Raw genomic sequence first — 22108 nt, forward strand, 5'->3', positions numbered from 1 at the left:
TGCAGTTTTGCCATCAAAAGTAATGGCCAAAACTGCAATGACTTTTGCACCCACCTAATATATTTCTGCTGAAGAGCTCTCTCAGTAATTCCTTTTAAAGTTTTCTTCTCTGCACATAGTCCTTAAAGTTCCATCTTTGATCCATTTTTTTAGTGCCATTCCTGAGATTTCTAACTTGACATTATAAAACTCTTCATGTCAAATGCTGACACAGGTCCTCGAAAATGATCCATTTGAATGTTACTGTTTCATCTTAATTTGATTTTGCTCTTGTTATCCCTGGAAGAAATAAAATGAAATTCATAAAATATTCAAAGCAAAGTACTTACCATATCAAAACTCTGCTTACTAGTTTACATCTATAAACTATTTCATCCTAAAAACCTTTCTTTGAGTTATTTTCTCTCATTCACTCTATTTCTCAGAGGCAGAGATTGAGTTGAGGTCGGCTATATCAGGCAGTGTGACACTGCAGCCCCACTACTAACTTTGCTGACCCGAATTTCATAAAAATACTCAGGAGCTTTTCAAGTTGAAAGCTGGGATCTAGATTCACAGGCTGGTTCATTCATAAAATTCATAGAGATTAGTGCTTCGGAGTACCCTGAGCTGTTGCTTCATTCCTTGTGATTCTTGCTTTTGTCCTTCTTTCCTTCTCTCTTCCCTTCTATCCTTCCTCCTTTCTCCCTTCTTTCTCTTATTCTCTCCCTCCTTCCTTTCCTTGTTCCTCTAGGTTTTTTTAAATTGATTAATTTATTTATTTATTTTTGAGACGGAGTCTCGTTGTGTCCCCCAGGCTGCAGTGCAGTGGCACGATCTCGGCTCACTGCAAGCTCCGCCTCCCGGGTTCATGCCATTCTCCTGCCTCAGCCTCCTGAGTAGCTGGGACTACAGGCGCCCCCCACCACGCCCGGGTAATTTTTTGTATTTTTTTTTTTTTTTTTAGTAGAGACGGGGTTTCACCGTGTTAGCCAGGATGGTCTCGATTTCCTGACCTCGTGATCCATCCGCCTGGGCCTCCCAAAGTGCTGGGATTACAGGCGTGAGCCATCGCGCCCGGCCCTCCTTACGTATTTTAAGTTCAGCCTGAAAGTTCCTCCATGCATATGAACTGTAACCTACCTGGATGTTTAAACAGATTGTACCCTATGCCTGAGCCAATTATCTGTTTTTGAGCCATCAAAGCTGGCCAGCCTTTCAAACCGTATTCAAATTCGTCGAACGCCGAGCGGTAACCCATCCAGCTGTTTGTGTACTTCACTTCCATTCTTTTGTACGTCACTTTTCTTTTTCTGTCCATAAATTTTCTTCCCCTAAATGGCTGCACTGGAGCCTCTCTGAACCTATTCTGGTTGGGGGTTACCCGATTTGCGAATCGGTATTTGCTCAATTAAACTCTATTAAATTTGACCGGGCGTGGTGGCTCATGCCTGTAATCCCAGCGCTTTGGGAGGCCAAGGCGGGTGGATCACTTGAGGTCAGGAGTTCAAGACCAGCCTGGCCAACATGGTGAATCCCCGTCTCTACTAAAAATACAAAAAAAAATTAGCCGGATGTGGTGGTGGGCACCTGTAATCCCAGCTACTCAGGAGGCTGAGGCAGGGGAATCGCTTGAACTCAGGAGGTGGAGTTTGCAGTGAGCCGAGATGACACCACTGCACTCCAGCCTGGGGGACGAAACCAGACTCTGTCTCAAAAAAAGAATAAAAAATAAAACAAAAAAAACCCTCTATTAAATTTAATTTGTCTAAGGCTTTTCTTGTAACACAACAAAACTGCACATGTACTTTCTGAATCTACAATAAAATAAAATGGCCAGGCACGGTGGCTCACGCCTGTAATCCCAGCACTTTGGGAGGCTGAGGCAGGCGGATCACTTGAGGTCAGGAGTTCGAGACCAGCCTGGTCAACAGCTCCTAATGTCACAGGGGTGTACACACTGTAATATTATTCACAATATCCTAAAGGGATGTTACTACTAATGTCACAATGCATGTTCACCCTATGGTATTATCTGTAATATCCTAGGGGGATGTTACTGCTAATGTCACAGGGGGTGTATACCTTGTAATATTATTTGTAATATCCTAGAAAAATGTTACTCCTCATGTCACAGGGGGTATACACTCAATGATATTATTCATAATATCCTAGGGCGACATTACTCCTGTTGTCACAGTGGGTGTACGCCCGTGATATTACTCATAATATCCCAGGAAAATGTTACTCCTAATATCACTTAGGGGGTGTACACAATGTCACAGGGGATGTACACCATGTGTACTCCTAATGTTACTTCTAATGTCACTTGGGGTGTACAGAATGTCACAGGGGGTGTACTCCTAATGTCATAGGGAATGTACTCCTAATGTCACAGGGGGGGTACACAATGTCACAGGGGGTGTAAATTGTCACAGGGTGTGTACATTGTCACAGGTGGTGTACACAATGTCACAGGGTGTGTACACCATGTGTACACAATATCACAGGGAGTGTACACCATGTGTACACAATGTCGCAGGGACTGTACACCATGTGTGCACACTCCTTGTGATATTATTCATAATATTCTACGGGGATGTTACTTCTAATATTAAATGTGATATTCACCATCACTATTCTAGAAGGATGTTACTTCTAACATCACAGGGTGTGTACACCATATGTGTACACACCCTGTGATATTACACATAATATCTTAGAGGGATGCTTCTTTTAATTTCACAGGGTGTACACACCATGTGTACACACCCTGTGATATTATTCATAATAGCCTAGGGGGATGTTACTCCTAATGTCACAAAGGAAGTATCCCATTTATGTACAAGTCCTGTGATATTATTCCTAATATCCTAGGGGGATGTTGCTTCTAATATCACATGGAGTGTACAGCATCTGTGTACACCTTCTGTGATATTATTCATAATATCCTATAGGGATGTTACCCCTAATGACATAAAATGTGTACACCATGTGTGTAAACCACCTGTGATATTACTCAAAATATTCTGGTGGGATATTAATTTTAATGTACACAAAGGGTGTACAAAATGTCAATGGCTGTACATCTTGTGATATTATTTGTAATATCTTAAAAGAATGTTACTCCTAATGTCACAGGTGGTGTAAATTCCTTGGTATTATTTGTAATCTCCTAGGAGGATATTACTTCCAACATCACAGTAGAAGTATGCACATAGTACACCCTCTGAATTGTTCGTAATATCTTAGGGAGATATAATTCCTAATATCACAGTGGGTGTACCCCATGTGTGTACACCCACTGTGATATTATTCATAATCTCCAGGGTAAATATTACTTGTAATATAACAGAGAATGTACACTCTGTGATATTGTTCATAATTTAGGAACATATTGCTTCTAATATCACAGTGGGTATACACAATGTGTGTACACTCTATTATAATATTCCTTATATTTTAGGAATATAAATGTCACAGTGGCTGTACACGATATTATTCATAATATCCTTGGAGTGTGTTACTATTAATATCACAGTGGTTGTACACTCTGTGATATTATTCTTTTTATACTAGGGGGATGTTACTCCTAATGTCACAGGGGGTGTACGCCCTGTGATATTATTTGTAATATCCTATTGGAATGTTACTACTAATGTCACAATGCATGTACACCCTGTGATATTAGTTGTAATATCCTAGGGGGATGTTACTCCTAATGTCACAGGTTGTGCTTGCCCTGTGATATTATTTGTAATATTCTAGGCGTATGTTACTCCTAATGTCATAGTGGGTGTACACTCTTTAATATTATTCATAATATCCTACGGGGATGTTACTCCGAATGTCACAGGGTGTGTACACCCTGTGATATTATTTGTAATATCCTAGGAAGATGTTAATGCTAATGTCACAGGGGGTGTACACCATGTCTGTAAACCTTCTGTAATATTCTACAGGGATGTTACTCATAATATTACAGGGGGTGTTCACCATGTGTGTACACCCCCTATGATATTATTCATAATATCCTAGAAGGATGTTACACCTGATGTCACAGGGGGTAAACACCATGTGTGTACACACCCTGTGATATTATTCGTAATATCTTAGGGGGATGTTACTCCTAATTTTACAGAATGTGTAAACCATGTGTCCACCTCCTGTGATATTACTTGTAATATCCTAGGGGGATGTTACTTCTACTGTCACAGGGTGAGTACACCATGTGTGTACAACCACTGTGATATTATTTTTAATATCCTAGGGGGATATTGTTCCTAATGTCACATGGAATGTGCACCATGTGTCTACACCTTCTGTAATATTATTTGTAATATCCTAGGAAGATGTTAATCTTTATGCCACAGGGGGTGTACACCATGTGTGTATACCCCTTGTGTTATTATTTCCAATATCCTAGTGGGACGTTACTTTTAATGTCACAAAGGGTGTACACCTTGTGATATTACTCATAATATCCTAGAAAAACGTTACTCTTAAGGTTACAGGAGGTGTAACCCTTTGAAATTATTCATAATATTCTAGGGTGATATTACTTTAAATATCACAGTGGGTGTACATACACCATGTGTCTACACCCTTGATATTATTCATAATATCCAGGGTACATATTTTTTCTAATATCAATGAGGGTGTACACCCTGTGATATTTTTCATAATATTTTAGGGAGATATTGCTTCTAATATCACTGTGAGGATACACCATGTGTGTACACTCTCTGATATTATTCTGTATGTCCTAGAAAGATATTACTCCTGATATCACAGTGGGTGTACCCCATGTGCGTACACTCTGTGGTACTATTTTTTATATCCTAGGGAGATATTACCCCTAATATCACAGTGGGTGTGAGAGGTGACAGCGTGCTGGCAGTCCTCACAGCCCTCGCTCACTCTCGGCGACTCCTCTGCCTGGGCTCCCACTTTGGCGGCACTTGAGGAGCCCTTCAGCCCACCGCTGCACTGTGGGAGCCCCTTTCTGGGCAGGCCAAGGCGGGAGCCGCCTCCTTCAGCTTGGAGGGACGTGTGGAGGGAAAGGCGCGAGCGGGAACCCGGGCTGCGTGCGGCGCTTGCGGGCCAGCTGGAGTTCCGGGTGGGCGTGGCCTTGGCGGGCCCCGCACTCGGAGCAGCCGGCCGGTCCTGCCGGCCCCAGGCAATGAGGGGCTTAGCACCCGGGCCAGCGGCTGTGGAGGGTGTACTGGGTCCCCCAGCAGTGCCAGCCCACCGGCGCTGCGCTCGATTTCTCGCCGGGCCTTAGCTGCCTTCCCGCGGGGCAGGGCTCGGGACCTGCAGCCCGCCATGCCTGAGCCTCCCACCCCCTCCATGGGCTCCTGTGCTGCCCGAGCCTCCCCGACGAGCGCCGCCCCCTGCTCTGCGGCTCCCAGTCCCATCGACCACCCAAGGGCTGAGGAGTGCGGGCGCACAGCACGGGGACTGACAGGCAGCTCCACCTGCAGCCCCAGTGCGGGATCCACTGGGTGAAGCCAGCTGGGCTCCTGAGTCTGGTGGGGACGTGGAGAACCTCTATGTCTAGCTCAGGGATCGTAAATACACCAGTCAGCACACTGTGTCTAGCTCAGGGTTTGCGAATACACCAATGGACACTATATCTGGCTACTCTGGTGGGGCCTTGGAGAACCTTTGTGTCGACACTCTGTATCTAGCTAATCTGGTGGGGACGTGGAGAAACTTTGTGTCTAGCTCAGGGATTGTAAAGGCACCAATCAGCGCCCTGTCAAAACAGACCACTCGGCTCTACCAATCAGCAGGATGTGGGTGGGGCCAGATAAGAGAAGAAAAGCAGGCTGCCCGAGCCAGCAGTAGCAACCCTTTGGGGTCCTCTTCCACACTGTGGGAGTTTTGTTCCTTCGCTCTTTGGGTCCGCGAAGGTCTGCGGCTTCACTCATGAGCCAGCGAGACTACAAACCTACCAGAAGGAAGAAACTCCGAACACATCCGAACATTAGAAGGAACAAACTCCAGACGCGCCACCTTAAGAGCTGTAACGCTCACCGCGAGGGTCCGCGGCTTCATTCTTGAAATCAGTGAGACCAATAACCCACCAATTCCGGACGCAGGTGTACATCCTTTTATATTATTTGTATTTGACCTTGCTGCCTTTTCTTTTCTTTTCTTTTTTTTTTTTTTTTTTTTTTTTTTTTTTTGAGATGGAGTCTTGCTCTATCGCACAGGCTGGAGTGCAGTGGCGCGATTTTGGCTCACTGAAAGCTCCGCCTCCCGGATTCACGCCATTCTCCTGCCTCAGCCTCCCGAGTAGCTGGGGTTACAGGCGCCCACCAACACACCCGGCTAATTTTTTTGTATTTTTAGTAGAGACAGGGTTTCACCGTGTTAGCCAGGATGGTCTCGATCATCCTGACGTCGTGATCCGCCCACTTCGGCCTCCCGAAGAGCTGGGATTACAGGCGTGAGCCACTGCGCCCGGCCCCTTGCTGCCTTTTCTAACTCACACTACGGAAGGAATGGAACAGATAATAAGATAATGAGATTAGACTATTCTGCAGTGCAGCTGCCGCAGGGCACTTTTAATTTCCCTGTTTCTCAGGCTGTAGATGAAGGGGTTCAGCATGGGAGTAACCACCGTATACATCACTGAGGCCACTGCACCTTTTCTGGGATAAGAGGACATGTCTGAACTGAGGTACCCTCCAAAGCCTGTTCCATAAAATAAGCAAACAACTGACAGGTGAGAGCCACAGGTGGAGAAGGCTTTATACCTCCCACCTGATGATGAAACCCTCAGAATGGAGGAGACAATTTTATAGTAAGAGAAAAGGTCCCCGAAATGAGAAGAAAACCAAATATGTCAGCAAGGAAATACATGACTATGTCATTGGTGAAGGTGTCACAACAGGCAAGGTGGGGGAGTTGAGAAGGGTCACAGAAGAAATTGGGAATTTCCACATCCTTGAAGCAGGTAATTTGTAAGGCAATCTAGTTGTGTAGCTGGGAGTCTAAAAGACTGAGAAAAAAAGACAACAAAACTAGGAAGCCACAGAAACATGGGTTCATGATGACTGGATAATCCAGAGGGTGACAGATGGCCACAAACCGGTCATAAGCCATCACACTCAGAAGCATGTCTTCCATGCATCCAAAAACGGCAAAAAGAGATATCTGAGTCAGGCAGCCCGCATAGGAGATGACTCTGCTGTGAGACTGGATGTCCAGAATCATCTTGGAGACTATGGTGGAGGGGAAACCGATGCCAGCCAAGGACAGGTTGGAGAGGAATCTGGCTATTTCCCGGTTTCCATTTAATATTGGAGTTACAGAGAAGGTCTTAATTCACTTCTATTAGCCCTTGCATTGGATTGGCCTTTAATGTGCCAGAGACTTATGTTTGATGCTTGTTTCAGTGAATCTCCGGGTCTAAGTATTTTGTCCAAATGAGTATACAATGGTATATTCCTTACTTATTGAACTTTAGTTATTTGATAACTGATACGTCACTGAAATACAAGACATTCTCAGAAGGTGGCAATTAACGTGTTGACCAGGGTGGCAGTCATCTGAAGGCTGGAAGGTAGAGGATCAACTTCCAACCTCACTCACAAGGTTGTTACCAGGATTCGATTGCTCTGAAACATTAGACAGAAAATTCCCTCAATTTCTTGCATTAAGGGTCTCTGCATAAAGCAGCTGACCACATGGCATTTGGCTTCCATCAATGCAAAGCAAGATGGGGCAGCAAAATAAAAGCTGAGGTCCTTCGTTCTATTCTCAGAGTGACATCGCGTCACTTCTTCCACACTCTCGTAGTTGGGAATCAGTCACCAGGTGCATCTCACACTAAATAGGAGCAGATTGCACAAGGGTATGAAAACCAGGAGTTGGGATGTCCTTGGGAACATCTCAGATGCTGCTCATCACACAGGCCCCATTTTCTGCCAGGACTTTGGGCTCCAAGGACATCAAGAACCAGGTCTGTTTCCTCTGTTTTCTTTTTCTTTCTTTTTTTTTTTTTGTGAGATGGAGTCTTGCTCTGTCACCCAGGCTGAAGTGCAGTGGCACAATCGGCTCACTGCAACCTCTGCCTCCTGGGTTCAAGCCATTCTCCTGCCTCAGCTTCCCCAGTAGCTGGAATTACAGGTGTGCACCACCACGCCCAGCTAATTTTTGTATTTTAGTAGAAATGGGGTTTCACCATGTTGGACAGGCTGATCTTGAACTCCTGACCTCGTGATCCGCCCACCTTGGCCTCCCAAAGTGCTGGGAATACAGGCGTGAGCCACCGCGCCCAGCCCTCAGTTTCCTCTGTTTTCTAGCGTAGGATCTAACACACCACAATATCTCAACATGATTCAATGGAGACGGAGAACTTCCTCTGTGCTGGGTCCTTCTGTGGACCCCACCATACTGCTCCTGGACATGCAGTGCAATGTAGCCCCCTTCTGTAGCTGAATTTAGGCAATGTCCAGGGGTTTTGATTTCTGCTCACTTGAAAGGCTGAAATAGCTTCAGAATATAAGTTTCTTTTATTTGTTTACTTTTTAAGATGAAGTCTCACTCTGTCACCCAGGCTGGAGTGCAGTGGCATGATCTCAGCTCACTGTAACCTCTGCCTATGGGGTTCAAGCCATTCTCCCGCCTCAGCCTCCCACATAGCTGAAACTACAGGTATGTGCCACCACGCCCGGCTAATTTTTGTATTTTTAGTAGAGATGGGGTTTCACTATCTTGGCCAGGCTGGTCTCAATCTCCTTACCTCGGGTGATTCACCCAACTAGGCCTCCCAAAATGCTGGCATTACAGTCATGAGTCACTGCACCCGGTCCAGAATATAGCTTCTATAGTATCATTGTGTGTTCCCAGCTCTTGAGCACTCTAATAAAAGGTGTTTTCTGGCTGCCTGGGTTTTTTCTAATAGATCACGTGAGATGCACGTGAAGAGTGGTCTGTTGCCATCTTCTGCATTTTATCAATGGAACTCCCTGGCTGAGAAATATCTACTCTAAAGAAATGAGATTTATGGCCTGGAGCGATGGCTCATGCCTATAGTCCCAGCACTTTGGGAGGCCAAGGCAGGCGGATCGTCTGCGATCAGGAGTTCGAGATCAGCCTGGCCAACGTAGTGAAACCCCGTCTCTACTAAATATACAAAAAAAAAAAAAAAAAAAATTAGCCAGCCATGGTTGTGGTCGACTGCAGTCCCAACTATTTGAGAGGCTGAGGCAGGAGAATCCCTTGAACCCCGGAGGCGGAGGTTGCAGTAAGTCGAGATCGCACCACTGCACTCCAGCCTGGGCGACAGAGTGAGACTCCGAAAAAAAAAAAAATGAGATTTGTCTTTAGTAGACATAAAGAACACTTTCATATACACCAGATGAAATTGGATATGGATGAAAGGATGTTATTGACCTGTGGTGTGTAAATAAATGACAGCGTATTTGAGGGAGACCAGATGGCAGGTGTATAGAGGTAAATAGGGAAAGAAGTCTATGACTTGAGACACATAGAATGACAGCACATTGGAAAAAAGAATATACTTATTTTTTGAGACAGAATCTTCCTCTGTCACCCAGGCTGGAGTGCAATGGTACAATCACAGCTCAGTGTCACCTCGAACTCCTGGGCTCAAGCAATCCTCCAAACTTCACCCTCTAGAATAGCTAGGACTACAGGAATGTGCCACCACACCCAGCTAATTTTTTATTTATTTATTTTTATTTTTTTGAGATAGAGTCTCTCTCTGTCGCCCAGGCTGGAGTGCAGTGGCACGATCCCGGCTCACTGCAACCTCCGCCTCCCAGGTTCAAGCGATTCTCCTGCCTCAGCCTCCTGAGTAGCTGGGACTACAGGCGTGTACCCCCATGCCCAGCTAATTTTTGTGTTTTTAGTAGCGACATGGTTTTGCCATGTTGGCCAGGCTGGTCTCCAACTCTTGGCCTCAAGTGATCCACCCGCCTTGGCCTTCTAAAGTACTGGGATTACAGGCGTGAGCCACTGCACCTAGCTTGTAATACTGTTCTTGCCAGTACATTTGACTATATCCCCTCAAACAGCCTCTCAGTTAAGCAATTATCGCTCTACAGATAAAATATTAATCATTCGATAGAAATATGGTTTATATCATACCCTGAGCCATGCAGCTTATAACATCATTACTAATATATTCTGGAAATATGCACATAAAATTAAATTTTTTAAATGTGATACTAGAAGCTACCATTTGATGGGAAACTACTCTGACTGGTTCATGACACAAGATATACAATCGGCTGGGCACAGTGCCTCACGCCTGTAATCCCAGCACTTTGGGAGGCCAAGGCAGGTGGATCATGAGGTTAGGAGTTCAATACCGGCCTGGCCAGGATGGTGAAACCCCATCTCTATTAAAAATACAAAAAAATTAACTAGGAGTGGTGGTGGGCACCTGTAATCCCAGCTACTCAGGAGGCTGAGGCAGAGAGTTGCTTGAACCCGGGAGGCAGAGGTTGCAGTGAGTCGAGATCATGCCACTGCACTCCAGCCTGGGTGACAGAGGAAGACTCCATCTCAAAAAAAATAAAAATAAAATAATAATAATAAAAAGATACGCAATCATTGCATGGCCTTGGGGGAAAAAAAGGCTATTGCACTTACTTTGCTGCAGAGAAATCTGAGGCTCAGAAAGGAGCTGTGAGTTGTGATATCACCAGGACACCAATGTCATTGCTCAGACACTCCTAGACACAAGGACGCTGTTGAGGTATATGGGATCCACTTGTGATGTTTATGATGAACAAATGATACCAGAATACTCACCCGTTCCAACTAAAGACCCAAAAAAGGAAGCAATATTCATACATGAAACATGGAGAGAAACGAAAGCAAACAAGCAACAAAAATAATGTGACCAAAGAGACAGAATTTGCAAATAGACATGTTTGATTTTGCCATATATTTCAGCCCCCACTACAGAAAGGATGGAACAGATAATGAGATTAGACTGTTCTGCTGTGCAGCCTCCACAGGGCACTTTTAATGTCCCTGTTTCTCAGGCTGTAGATGAAGGGGTTCAGCATAGGGATGACCACAGTGTACATCACTGAGGTGACCGCACCCTTCCTGGGGAAAGAGGACGCAGCTGAACTGAGGTAGGCTCCAAGTCCTGTTCCATAAAATAAGCAAACAACTGCCAGGTGAGAGCCACATGTGGAGAAGGCTTTATACTTCCCATCTGATGATGGAATTCTTAGAATGGAGGAGACAATTTTATAGTAAGACAAAAGGATCCCTGAGATGGGAAGAAAACCAAATATAACACTATCTAAATACATGAATATGTTATTGATGACACTGTCAGAACAGGCAAGGTTGAGAAGTTGAGATGGCTCACAGAAAAAATTAAAGATTTCCACATTCTTGAAGCAGGTGAATTGTAACACAATCTGATTGTGCAGCTGGGAGTTCAACAGGCTAAGAATAAAAGACACCAAAACTAAGACGACACAGAGATGGGGATTCATGATGACTGGGTAGCGTAGGGGGTGACAAATGGCCACAAACTGGTCATAGGCCATCACAGTCAGGACCATGTCATTCATACACACAAAATAGATAAAGACATCTGCATCAGGCAGCTCTCATAGGAGATGATTCTGCTGTGAGATTGCATATCAACAATCATCTTAGGGATGGTGGCAGAGGTGAGTCCGATGTCAGCCAAGGACAAGTTGGAGAGGAAGAAGTACATGGGGGTGTGGAGGTGGGAGTCACAGCTGATGGCCAGGATGATGAGCAGGTTCCCCAGCACCGTGATCAGGTACATGGACAGGAACAGCCCAACGAGGATGGGCTGCAGTTCTGGATCCTCTGAGAGTCCCAGGAAGAGAAATTCTAAGACACCTGTGATATTCTGCGAGTCTGTGTAACTTGGACACCTTGAGAAGAAAAGAGGGTTGAAAAAATAAAAGACATAAATCAGCACTTACTGCTGTGTGCATATTTTGGATACGAGCAATTCACAAGTAACATTTTCACACTTGAAGACCATACACCCTCAGCAATATTTCTCCGTTGTGAGAAACCCAAAAATCTCAGAATTATTACATGATTTACTTTTTTGCTATTCAACTCTTTCTGTATATACCTACTTCAGAGAAAATCCACTGAAGAATGTTAAAAGATCAAGGAAGTAATATATAACAAATCCATGATTGCAATAAAACATGGCCTAGTCTTTTCAGAAAAAAAAATAAGAAATGTACTTCTCTAAGAAAAAAAAGCCCAATTTAATTAAAAGAAATTAAGAAGCAGTGAAATATAATTCATTTTATTCTGACACTGTGCTACAAACTCCTTGGATGTAGAATATTTATAAACACTATACAAGAGCTAGGAGCACATTATCTAGAAACTAAAACAGGCCTGCTAGTTCATAATCAGAAGACCTTTTTACATGCCAATTACTTTTCATATTTTTTATCATTCTTAGGTTTTCTGACATCATTTCTTCACACAAGTAAATGCACACTCAAATATAGGAGCTATGTTTCCAAATTTATTTAATATATAGCTCTTGTCCTTGGCTCATGTTTTCTTTGGGTTTTGATAAGAAAGCTTTGTTGCACATAATCGTAGGCCTTCAGCGACCACACAGCTATCGATAATGTGTAATGCATGTGTCATCACTAAATAATAATGAAGTTTAATAACATTTTCTCTTTATTTTATTTTAGCCTGGAATGATGCGAAACTCAAAATTGTGTCTAAGCACGAGAATCAGGTCTACCTGCCCTGTTCTCTTTGTGCCTTTCTTCATTCTGATATAGCTACAAAAATCTCTGCGATGGTATTTAGGTACTTGAACATTGCAGATGCTATTAAATGGAATTCTAAGGTCCCTGTGTCTGTGACATAGACATAAACAGGTGTTATCTTGTATCTCATTTTATTAGACATTCCTAAAGGGATGAAAGGACAGACAAGAAACCACCAACTGTGTTGAGGTCACACTAATCACAGCCAATTTTTTGTGATCCAAGGAAGGGCCTATCCAGTATTTAACGGGGAACTTTATTTTTGATGCCTCCTTTGGGACTGGCAAGATATAGGCTCTAGGGGATCAGAAACGAAAGAGATGCAAACATTCCTCTCATAATACTCAGCACTTACTTAGATAGGCGCAAATGTCAAATGTCCTGTCAGGGATGTAGGGAACTGTAACTTCAGGCCAGAGGACATTTCAGTTCAATTGTATGAAGATTAAGCTTAAAATAGTAATAAGAATATCAAAATTCACTTTGCTTTTATGTATCCATCACATAGAGATCAGCAGAGAACACCCATGATCTGTTGAATCATCACTCACTGTAGTTGGGTCAACTAGATATCAGCTTAGATGATAGTGCTGAGTCTCAGAGACACAGAGATCTCACCCCGTGTCACAGAGTTCAGGGAAATGGGCAGATTCAAAACTAAATGGTCAGTCTCTGAGGCCCAGGCACTACCCTTCTTCATTATTGTTCAGCTCTCAGAAAGTCTTAAGCAGAGGTGGGAGGTCTTAACTACAGGCACTTCTGGGGTGCATTTAGAAACAAGTTCCAGCTTCCTGAATAGAAATGGAGCCAAGACCCTGATTTTATGTCTCCTTTGAGGAGGTGGAGAGCCGCAAGGAAAGCCAGGAACGGGGGAAAGGGAGAGATGCACCCTGAATGATCCTGTGCCAGTTCTTTCTGGGATCTTTGATGTGATCTCAGCTGCCCTTTCTATACGTGATACTGTGAATGTAGCACCCTCTGGTCTAGCTGTGGTCTACCAGGAACCCCCCCCAAGGGAAGGGCACAGTGAGCAAGGGCATCTGCCAGGACTGACAGGGATTTGAGAGGGCAGGTTGGACTCAGAGAGAGGCCTGGCCCAATGCCATGTGTCTGGACTTAAACGGCTCCTTTCCTATTCTATAATTAAGAATAATGCGGCAGGTATAATTCAGGGAAGACTAAGCAGATGAAAGAGAACAGGCTTCATAGAACATCAAGAAGTCCTCAGTAAAAGTTCATGATAGCCTGGTGACCATCGTCTTCCTCCTCATCCTCATCATCACCTTCATAATCCTTTTGGCATGCTTAGGGAACATGATATTACGGGTGAGATGTCTTTGGGAAGTTGAACCAGTGTGGAAGAAAAGTTAAACTTTGAATGAGATTTCTGAGACCAATCACAACCCAGAACATAAACTCCACGGTCGTCTGAACTGACATTTTGCACGTGGGTTTCCTCCCATCTGCCACCCCACTGTCCTGTTTGTCCTGAGGATAAGGAAACAAGGCTCCCGACCATCCCTCAGCACTCACTGAGCTGCGCTTCCCCTCTGCTGGGCCATGACCACGGAGAGCAGGTCCGCTGTCCTCCCTGTGTGGTGCACGATGGAGGCTCAGGCTCCGTCCTCAGGACTGGCAGGAAGACAGGGTCAGACATGAGCCTCCTGATGCAGACGACAGGTGTGGAGCCCACTGGACTGGAAGCTCACACTGCAGGGCTGGAGGCACAGGCTGAGTATTTACTATCCTATGGCCTTGGGGGCTCAAGGCACAGAGCTCCTCATTAGCAAACTTGCCCAAGTTCCCCAGTCTTTAAGGACTTCCTCATTAATGCAAGATAAAGCAGAAAAAATGAACGTCCCCAGGAACTTTCGGGCTCTTCCTCTAATGAGGAGAAAGCTTGTGTTCATCGTTCACTTCTTTCATTTCTTTTTCTTTTTCAAGGATGCATCTTTTTAAAGTTTTCATATTTTTATCCTGGCAAAATATACCACATTCAATATAAAAATTATAAATATAGGTTTATACAAAATGGTAAGTAACATTTTACCATTTATCCTCTTCAAAATGGTAACCAATACCATTTTAACCACTTTTCACTGTACAGTTTGCTGGCATTAAGTACATCCACAGTGTTGTGCAACCACCACCATCATGCATCAATATATTTCTCTTTCAGAACAGAAACTCCTGACTGCAAGCAATCCACCCAGCTTGGCTTCCCAAAGTGCTGGCATTACAGGCGTGAGCCACTGCACCCGGCCATTTTGTATGCTCATTGTCTATTTGTTTATCTTCTTTAGAGAAATGTCTATTCTAGTCCTCTTGATGGAGCAGTTAACTCCCATTAATATCAAGCAATGGATTGTTCAATACTTCATTATGCAAAAATAAATAATAGTTTTTTTTTTATTCTAAAACATCAAGCAACAGGGCCACAGAGTGGCAGTTAAAAAAAAACTACTGTTGTTTCAACCTTCAATCAGAACACAGAGATCCCCATATTCTTGTCATCAGAAGCTACTCACGGAGTCCAGCCCACACTCAAGGAGAGGAGATGACACTCGGGCATGAAAACTAGGAGGCAGGGACCCTTGGAAGGGTCTTAGGCGCCACCCGCAGGCTTCATCCTCTGTCAGGGTTTTGTACTCTAAGCACAGCAACACTCTGCAGATATCCAGCATAATCCCCAATTCATCACACCACTATGATCACAACCAAAAAATTCCAAAAAAAAAAAAATGTCTGGAAGGAAAAACTGGCACTTGGGCAGAACTTCTTCTACATTGAGTACCCACCTGACCAAGCAGTGCACAGAAGCCTCCCTGGATTCTCTTACCCCTGTAGAGTCCTGCCATTGACATCAGGCCAACCCGCAGCCACTCTATGCCTGAGAACAACAAATCTCCCCTGCAGCTTCCGATTTCCACTCAGTTATCAAGGGATCATCTTGCCGGTCCACAATGTGTCATCATTGTTTTTCTTTGTGTTTACAGTTTGGGGACTGCCCTTCCCATTAGTGCATTTCCCTGACATTGCCCAAGATATTATGGGTATTTCAAGTTTCAAGATTTCAGTAATGCACTGCGTAAGGATGTTTCAATGACCAGACTACATACACAGTGGTGGTTCCGTAAGATTTTAAGGGAGCTGAAAAATCCCTATAGCCTAGTAATGTCATAGCCATTGTGACATCATAATGATAGCAGTGGCTGCTGCCATCAGGCCAGCTGCAGCAGAGAAGGGGCAGCTGGGGCTGCAAACTCCATGGAGCCAGAGGGAGCCCCGCCCATCCCTTATGAGCTGGGGCTGGAGCTCCCCAGGTGCTGTTGCAGCCGCCCAATCCATGGATGCAGACCCAGGCCTCCAGCTCCACAGAGCAGGCAGGAACCTGTGCTCTCCTGGGTGGGGCTACAGCTGCCCAATCTGGCTGTGGTTCCGAGCCTCCCTGTGCTCTTGGAGGCAGGCAGGAGCAGACAGGATCTGCTCTCCCGGGGGCAGCTGTAGCCGACTGACCCACAGCTGCAGACCTGGGGCTCCCACTCCATGGAGCAGGAAGGAGCCAGGGACAAGTGGGAGCCCCAACCCTCCCGAGTTGGCATGGCAGGAGCTCCCGGGGTGTAGCTGCCACTGCCCTCCCAGGCACAGGACCCAGGCATATCTGCAGCCTCCACCCTCGGGGGCCTGGGAAGGACCCTCCAATCACTGCAGGCTTGGCAGTGTCTGCTCCCACAGCCTGGCCTCTTTCCCTTCTGGTGCCTCCTCCAGTCTCGGAGAGGGGTTGGGACCAGCTCTGGGACCATAAATGGCAGTGGGATACAGAGTTCTGGATAAAAGGGGGCAGGTCCCCAGTAAGACCCTACCTTCAGGCCATGGAAGGCCTGAAGGCTAGACACCATGATGCCAGTCTCATGGATGGAGTGGGGACTTGTATTGCCTCCTCTGGCCCACCCATGGCTGCCTGTGGAGCGATCAGCATGTGCTTCCTCCCCTCTGAGGTCCATAAAAGCCCCAGGCTCAGCCAGAGCAGGGCAGAGGATGGAGAGATGACCAGACCACCTGTTAGCAGGGAGGAGCCACCCTCTCCAGGGCCCCATCTCAGCTGAGAGCTGAACACTCCACCAGAAGACCTGCCTACAGAGAGCAGTTACCCACTGTGGGTCTCCTCTAAGCTGTTGTAACACTCAATAAAGCTCCTCTTCATCTTGTTCACCCTCCAATTGCCTGCGTACCTCATTCTTCCTGGATGCAAGACAAGAATTCAGGCAAAGGCACCACTGGCCACAGAGCTTTCCAGACAGAAAAGTGAAACCCTAAAGATCCCATAACAATAACACAATGTATTCCCCACGTTTGTGATGATGCTTGTGTAAACGAACCTACTGCACTGCCAGTTACATAATACTGTAGCACATATAATTCTAGGTAGTATGTAATGATTGACAGTCATCATAAATGACCATGTTAGTGATTTATGTATTTACTATACTTTTAATCATTATTTTAGAGTGTTGTCCTTCTATTTTTTATTATTTTTTAATTTATTTTTTATTATACTTTTAAGCTTTAGGGTACATGTGCAAAATGTGCAAGTTTGTTACATATATATACATGTGCCATGTTGGTGTGCTGCACCCATTAACTAATCATTTACATTAGGTATATCTCCTAATGCTATTCCTCCCTGCTCCCCTCATCCCATGACAGGCCCCAGTGTGTGCTGTTCCCCATCCTGTGTCCAAGTGTTCTCATTGTTCAATTTCCACCTGTGAGTGAGAACATGCAGTGTTTGGTTTTCTGTCCTTGCAATAGTTTGCTCAGAATGATGGTTTCCAGCTTCATTCATGTTCCTACAAAGGACATGAACTCATCCTTTTTTATGGCTGCATAGTATTTCATGGTGTATATGTGCCACGTTTTCTTAATCCAGTCTATCATTCATGTCGTCCTTCTATTTTTATATTTTAAAAAATTAACAGGAAACAGCCTCAGGCAGGTCCTTCAGGAGGTATTTTGGAAGAAGGCATTGTTGTGATAGATGGCAGCTCCATGAGTGGCATCGAGACTTTCCAGTGGGACAAGATGTGGAGGTGGGAGATGTTGTATTCATGCTCCTGACCCTGTGTATGCCTGGGCTAATGTGTGTTCGTATCTTCATTTTTTGGTGTTTTTTTTTTTTTTTTTTAGGGACTGTGTCGCGCTATGTGGACCAGGCAGGTCTCAAACTCCTGGCCACAAGTGAATCTCTTCCTGACTCTCCAAAAGTACTGGGATTACAGGTGTGAATCACAGCTCCTGGCTATGTGTCATAGTTTTTAACAGAAAAAAAATTTTAACTAAAAAAAAAAAATCTTAATAGAAAAAAGTTATAGAATAAGGATAGAAAGAAAGAAAATAACTTTTGTAACAGCTGTACAATCTGTGTTTTAAGCTAAGTGTTATCACAAAACAGTCAAAAGCCTTTTTTAAACAGTGAAAATGTTACAGTAAGCAAGGTTGATTCTTGAAAACAGAAAAATATTTTTTACAAATTTAGTGTAGCCTAAGTGTACAGTGTTTCTAAAGTCTTATAATGATGTACAGTAATGTCCTAGGCCTTCACATTCACCCCCTACTCAATGACTCACCCAGATCAATTCCAGTCCTGCAAGCTCCATTCATGGTAAGTACCCTAAACAGGTGGACCTTCTTTTGTCTTTTAGACTGTACCTTTAAACTATATTTTAACTGTACCTTTTCTATGTTTAGATACACAAATACCATTGCACTACTGTTGCCTACAGTATTCAGCACAGTGACATGCTGTGCGGGTTTGTAGCCTAGGAGCAGTAGGTCATAGCGTAGAAACTAGGTGTGTAGTGGGCTCTACTATCAAGTTAGTCTTGATTCCTCTTTCTTTTTTATTTTTATTTTTGCGTTTTGTTTTGTTTGTTTTGTTTTGCTTTTGAGACGGAGTCTTGCTTTGTCACCAGGCTTGTAGTGCAGCGGCGCCATCTCGGCTCACTGCAACCTCCACCTCCCAAGTTCAAGTGATTCTCCTGCCTCAGCCCCCCAAGTAGCTGGGATTACAGGCGTCCACTACCACACCCAGGTAATTTTTTTTGTATTTTTAGTAGAGATAGGGTTTCAACATATTGGCCAGCATGATCTCAATTTCTTGACCTCGTGATCTGCCCACCTCGGCCTCCCAAAGTACTGGGATTACAGGTGTGAGCCACTGCTCCGGGCCTGATTCCTCTTTCAATATCGTTACCTTCTCTGTGATCTCACACGTTTTGAGTACTATAAAGGAAAGTCTTTGTAGCAATCAGACTCAGCTATTCTCTTCCAAATTAAACATATGCAAGTCATCAAGACAGTGAGCTTTCATCTCTTTGCAGTCCAAAGTCCTTTGCAGAATGTCATGTTATTGATTTAAACTAGCAAGACATTGGGTAATTCCATCGCCAAAACCATATATCAGTTGGTAGAAATTTGCTATGAAGTGTGGAAAGTCATTGATCATGTCAAAGAAAAATTACATCACATGGGGTCAAGCTGGCAAAGAAGACTTTATTCAAGACAATTGCAATAAGGGTCAAGACTATTGCCTTAGGGAGGCCAGGCAATGTGGCTCACGCCTGTAATCCCAGCACTTTGGGAGGCCGAGGCAGATGGATCACAAGGTCAAGAGATTGAGACCATTCTGGCCAACATGGTGAAACCCTGTCTCTACTAAAAATACAAAAATTAGCTGGGCATGGTGGCGGATGCCTGTAGTCCCAGCTACTCAGGAGGCTGAGGCAGGAGAATCACTTGAACCCATGAGGCAGAGGTTGCAGTGAGTCAAGATTGCACCACTGCACTCTAGCTTGGCGACAGAGGGATGCTCCATCTCAAAAAAAAAAAAAAAAAAAAAGACTATTGCATTAGGGAAAAGAGATTGAACTCAACTCTACTGAAACAAAAATGAGAGGATTTTCAAATGCTGGAGTGAGCTAATGGAAAAGCCCAGGAAGACGTTAGGGAGGAGGTTGTCCAGTGTGATTTGGCCATGTGTGTTCACTAATTGTCACTTACAGAAGGCTCCTACCCTCCCAAAGAAGCTGAAAGATAGGGATGTTGTTTTTATTAATAATTACATTTCAAAGGGATGGCAACCAGGTCCTTGAGAAAGACATTCCTGGGTTATACAACTGGGATGTGGCAGGGCGTGATGGCTCACACCTGTAATCCCAGCACTTTGGGAGGCCAAAGTGGGATGATCATTTGAGCCAAGGAATTCAAGACCAGCCTGGGCAACGTAGCAAGACCCCATCTCTACCAGGAAAAAAAAAATTAGCCAGGCATGGTGGCCTGTATGCCTGTAATCCCAGCTGCTTGGGAGTCTGAGGCAAGAGGATCACTTGAGCCTAGGAGTTCGAGGCTGCAATGAGCTATGATCACGCCACTGCACTCCAGCCTAGGTGACAGAGTGACAGACAGTCTCATAAAAAAAAAAAAGGCATGAGACTTAAAAATGATTTATCTCCCTTTCAAGGGAGCAGATAAATAATTTGCAATCACAAGTTTTTTAAAGTAAATGCTCTAAAAAAAGGTCAGGGCTCTGTAGTCAGGAAGAAACCTAGCTCGTTTTGTAAAGCTGAGGAAAACGTTAAAGCCATCTTAGTCCATTGAAAATCAGAATTTTCAAAACTGTTGTTCCAACTCTTGGATATTTAAACATAGCACCGTTAACTGTCATAGTAAAACAGAGGTGTTCTTGTTGTTGTCATTGTCGTTGTTGTTTTGAGATGAAGTCTCACTCTGTCGTCCAGGCTGGGGTGCAGTGGCGCAATCTCACTGCATTGGATGATGATTTGCAGCATCATCCAAAGACACATATCCGATTGCTTCTTGGGACATCCCTGCATAATCTCTCCTTACACCAAGGTATTCACTGCAACCACCGCCTCCCAGGTTCAAGTGATTCTCCTGCCTCAGCCTCCTGAGTAGCTGGAACTACAGGTGCACGCTACCACACCTAGCTAACTTTTGTATTTTTAGTAGAGATGGGGTTTCACCATATTGACCAGCCTAGTCTTGAACTCCTGACTTCCAGTGATCTGCCTGCCTCAGCCTCCCAAAGTGCTGGGATTATAGGCGTAAGCCACCGCGCCCAGCCTAAAACAGGGGTTGTATATATTTTTTTACTAGTATCTTGAGTTCCAAGCTCAAATGACAACACTAAAAGTGAGAGGCAAGGTAGGCTATCAGGCAGCAAGTCTAAAATGGTAAACAGGGTCCATGACCCACAGGGATTTGGGGTGATGGCAACAGATTGTAGGTGAGCAGACGTCGAGTGTATTGTGTGACCTACATATCCAAAAATATCATGATCAAGTCAGCAGAAGTCAGATGTCAGCCACCACCATTGAAAATCATGATTCTTCTACTAGTTTTCTTGTTTTTTAATAATCACTGCACATTTAATCTTTAAATATGTACATTAGGCCAGGCGCGGTGGTTTATGCCTGTAATCCCAGCACTTTGGGAGGCCGAGGCGGGCAGATCATGACGTCAAAAGATGGAGACCATCCTGGCCAACATGGTGAAACCCCGTCTCTACTAAAAATACAAAAATTAGCTGGGCGTGGTGGTGGGCGCCTGTAGTCCCAGCTACTCAGGAGGCTGAGGCAGGGAAATAGCTTGAACCCAGGAGGCAGAAGTTGCAGTGAGCCAAGATCGCGCCACTGCACTCCAGCCTGGCAACAGAGTAAGACTCCGTCAAAAAAAAAAAAAAAAAAAAAGGACATTAAACATCATATTTGGGTTTTATTTAAAAACTTCATTTTTGTGCCTTGTTTCATAATACATACTTATAGTTTAAGTGTTTTTCTATTGTAAAATGACATGACTTTCTTAAGGACCACATGGTGTAATAGCAAATTGAACTTGTCTTCTACCAGTTTTCATACTTAAGCCTGTTTTCAGATTTAGAGCATTGAAATTGAAGAGTTGCTGGGCTCATCTTTGGATGTCAGTATATGGCCTCTAAATAGTCATATTCCTTGAGGACCACATGGTGGCAAGTTGATTACATCAGACACTTTGCACCCCAGGGTAGGCAGCAATTCATCTTTACTGAAATGAATATTTATTTATGTACTTACGTTTGCCTTTCCTGCCACAGTGCCTTGGCAAACAGCATCATCCAAAGACATATTATCCAATTTCTTGTTGGAATATCCCTCCATAATCTCACCTTACACCAAGGTACTTGTTTTATGGTGGAGGAGATATTAAAATGAACATTTAGGAAGAGATCCAGTAGTCCTAGTGGATTTGCAGCATCTGAAGCTGCTCAGCACTATATACCT

The 22108-nt window shown here is 44.3% G+C and overlaps 2 pseudogenes; both read right to left on the minus strand.

Moving 5' to 3' along the window:
• Positions 1 to 6124: 6124 nt before the first annotated feature.
• Positions 6125 to 7812, minus strand: LOC129394761 (olfactory receptor 7E24-like; annotated as a pseudogene).
• A 3101-nt stretch (positions 7813 to 10913) lies between these two features.
• LOC100972430 (olfactory receptor 7E24-like) lies at positions 10914 to 14332 on the minus strand (annotated as a pseudogene).
• Positions 14333 to 22108: the final 7776 nt, after the last annotated feature.

This window comes from Pan paniscus, chromosome 20 (assembly GCF_029289425.2).
Source record: "Pan paniscus chromosome 20, NHGRI_mPanPan1-v2.0_pri, whole genome shotgun sequence".
Classification (NCBI taxonomy): Eukaryota; Metazoa; Chordata; class Mammalia; order Primates; family Hominidae; genus Pan; species Pan paniscus.